Consider the following 4035-nt stretch of genomic DNA (forward strand, 5'->3'; position numbering starts at 1 on the left):
GTGCGCAAAACCGCGAGTTCAGTCGCTCCGGCCCCGGCCAGAACCAGCCCCTTGGCTCGCGGAATCCTGGGACGTGTAGTTTGCGTCCGAGGACATCCCGAGCCGCCACCAGCCTGCGGAATGTTGAGAGTGACAATTTGCTCCCAGAGAGGCTGAGTTTTATTTAGTATTAGGATTACACAGTTATGAGAGTTCTGATAATAAATTTAAATGCAAGCTTAACGAACAACCAAATGTCATTTGTAAAGTCAAGGTAATAGGTTTACATGCTTTTAAAAATTGTAATGCTACAGATAACTTAAATACAAAAGCACCAGTCCTTTGCGGCACCATTTCATTAACCATCTGTCACCTTATCCCACTGTCCAGTCCTGGCTGTCCAGTCCTCAAGGGCAGCTACTTATGGCTGTGGCATCTGGCATTCCCGCGGATTCTAAGAATATACATATGCCCCTATTTCTCAATTTATGAATTTTAGATCTATTGACTTCTTTCTTAGATCTCTTGACTTTTTTGAATTTAAGTCATCTAAAGATTCACCTATCACCACCAACTCCACCTCCATAGAGTTATAAGATTTCTGCCTATCAAATTGGGAAAGCCATGCCTTTAGTTGATAATGATTTTAAATAAGCCAAATGTTTAGGTATTAAGTTGGTAAATTTATGCAGGGCAATTTGTCAATTCAGCCAAAGCCTTTAAAAACATGTAGTCAAAAGCCTGTAACCAAGAATTTCTAATAATTGTGGATGACTGCAAAGGCTGAATAGGGTTGTTTAGATGATAATAAACTGAACGGCTGAAGTGGTGATACCACTTTCACAGAGAGTAGAATCGAGAGCAAGGAAAATTACCAGGAATAAAAAAGGGATAATTATATAATGACAAAAGGGTCAATTCACCAAGAAGACATAATTCTAAATGTGGATGCACCTAAAAACATAGCCTCAACATAAATAAATCAAATGATAGAACTATAATTAGAAATAGACAACTCTGCAATTGTAATTGGAGACTTCAACATCCCTCTCTCAACAACTGATAGAACACTAGACAGAAAGTCAGCAAGGATATAGAAAAGCTCAACACTAAAACCAACCTGATCTAATTGACATTTACATAATACTTCACCCACCAACAGAATACACATTCTTTTCAAGGAACCAAGGTATATATATTAAGATAAACTGTATCCTGGGTCATAAATTTTAAAAAATACAGAAGGCATTAATATATATTTTACCAAAGTAGATATGCAGATGGCAAATATGGACAAATGTTCAACATCACTAGCCATTAAGGAAATGCAAATTAAGACTATGCTGAGGTATCACCATACATCTATTAAAACAACTTAAAAAGACATAATGTGGTGGCTCATGCCTGTAATCCCAGCACTTTGGCAGGCTGTAGCGGGCGGATCACGAGGTCAGGAGTTCGAGACCAGCCTGGCCAACATAGTGAAACCTCATCTCTACTGAAAATACAAAAAATAGCTGGACATGGTTGCACGTGTCTGTAAACCCAGCTACTCAGGAGGCTAAGGCAGAGGAGAATCACTTAAACCCAGGAAGCGGAGGTTGCAGTGAGCTGAGATCACGCTATTGTACTCCAGCCTGGGCGACAGAGCAAGATTCCATCTCAAAAACAAACAAACAAACAACAACAACAATAACAACAAAAGACAGCTTAAAAAATAAAATACCAAATGCTGTGAGTATGCAAAGAACTGGATCTCTCATACATTACTGACTGGTGGGAATAGCTTGGTAGTTTCTTTTAAAAAACTAAACATATACCTCCCATATGACTCATCAGTCACACTCTTGGGCATTTATCACAGAGAAACGGAAACTTATGTTAACACACAAACTTGTACACAATTGTTCCTACTTTCTTTATTTGTAATTGTCAAAAACTGTCAAGAAACAAAATGCCCCTCAATAGGTGAATGGCTAAATAAACTGTTATTACATCTATATAAAGAATATCATTCAACAATAAAAAGGAATAATTGACACATGCCACAACTTGGGCATTATGCTGGGTGAAAAAAAGTCAGTCTCAAAAGGTTACATACTGTATGGTTCCCATTTGTATAACATTCTTGAAATGTCAAAACTATAGAGATGGAGAAAATATTAGTGGTTGTCAGAAGTTGAAGACAGGGTGTAGGTGTGAATATATAAGGGTAGCAGGAGGGAAATCTTTGTACTGATGAAATAGTTATTTGTCTTGATTGTGGTAGTGGTTTCACAAATCTACACATGGGATAAAATGACTAAAACTACACACAAACTTTCTACCGGGGTTAAATTCCTGATTTTATATTGTATTATAATTATGTACAACGTAACCATTGGGGGAAACTGGATGAAGAGATTCCTCTCTGTGCTATCTTATTATAGATTTTCACAAATCTATAATTATTTCAAGATAAAAAGCAGGAAAAAAGAAACCAAACAAATTTGGAAATTGCTTAATTTCTCAGTCATACAGGATGAAGTAAAATCACAGATCATCTCAGAAATCATTAAAAGGATGCTGCAAAATAATATTTACTTAATGCAGTGGAAGACATTTCACATTATATCATATTTAATGAAAAAAGTATCAAACATTCCATATGATCCCATTTTTAAAAAGAACATATTTGTGCACAGGAAGAGCACAGAGCACAGAAGGATATCAACAAAATTTCAATGAGCCATGACCCAGCGTGGTAAGATTATGGGTATTTTTATTGTCATCTTGCTAGTTACCTGTATGAATTTATTTCTGAAATGAACATACATTGTTTTGTTATCTTAAATAAGTTGTTTTAAATAAGTTTAAATAAGTTGTAAGTTGTTTTAAAAACTTCAATGTTTTAAAAAGCTCCTATGTTGAGTTTATGAGTCTCTACAAGATAGCCAGTCATAGTCACTGATGGAAAGAGGCACCTAACAGCCCAAGAGACCAGCCCCTTGCTGGAGGTGGACAGGGATTGGGTTCTGGCCAAAGCCGAATCTCCTGGATAGGATCTAACAGGATGGCCTGCAGGTCACCTAGGACCCAGTTTGCACACACTGATCATCTTTGAGTCCATCATTTTTTGAAAACTATTCTGGCTGTGGAGCATTGCTGGTAGGAAGCTTTAGTAGACTGGAAAAAACTAGTACCATTTCTTTTTATTAAATATCCAAGTTGAGTTAGGTAGCTGGCTTTTTGAGGTCTTTCCCAGCATTTTAAATTCATATTCATGCGCACCAAGCTGAGTTTGGCATTCCTCAAGGCCAAGCCCTCTCCCTTTCACTAGGGTCATGTTCCCTTTCTGTTTCTCTGTGTGGGTGCCTTCCAAGCCCACATCTCTAGCCCTGAGTTCCAGCTGCGCATTCCCAATCCAAGTTGCTTGGGGCATACACACCTCCACCTGCCTGGCCAGCCAGCATCTTAAAATCTGCATGATGAACATGGTGGTGATGGTAAAGACTGGGATGGTTTTTCAATATGTCTACAAATTATTTGACTGTTTTTCCTTTGAAAGGGGGAGTCTAGTTCCCTTTCCCTCAAATATAGTCATAACTTAGTGATGCACTTCTAATGAACAGAAAATGTCAGAAGTGATGCTGTGTGACTTCTGAAACTGGGTCATAAAAGTGGTACAGCTTCTCTCTCTCTCTCTCTCTCTCTCTCCCCCGCCCCTCTCTCTTTTGCTGTCTCTCTGGTTTCCCTGGGAACAGATTCACCATGTTGTGAGGAAGCTCAGGTTACATGGAAAGGACGTGCGTGAGTGTATTAATGTGCTAGAACTGCCATACCAAAATTTCACACACTGGGAAGCTTAAAAAACAGAGATTTACTTCTCACAGTTCTGGAGCTTGGAAGTCCAGGATTGAGGTGTCAGCAGGGTTGGTTTCTTCTGAAGCCTCTCTCCATGGATTGAGGATGGCTGCCTTCTTACTGAGCCCCACATGCCTTTTCCCTGTGGATGCCCAACCTTGTGTCTCTTGTGTGTCCCAGTCTCCTCTTCTTATGAGGATACCAGTCAGATGG

The sequence above is a fragment of the Colobus angolensis genome, unplaced genomic scaffold (genome assembly GCF_000951035.1).
Source record: "Colobus angolensis palliatus isolate OR3802 unplaced genomic scaffold, Cang.pa_1.0 Scaffold311, whole genome shotgun sequence".
Classification (NCBI taxonomy): domain Eukaryota; kingdom Metazoa; phylum Chordata; class Mammalia; order Primates; family Cercopithecidae; genus Colobus; species Colobus angolensis.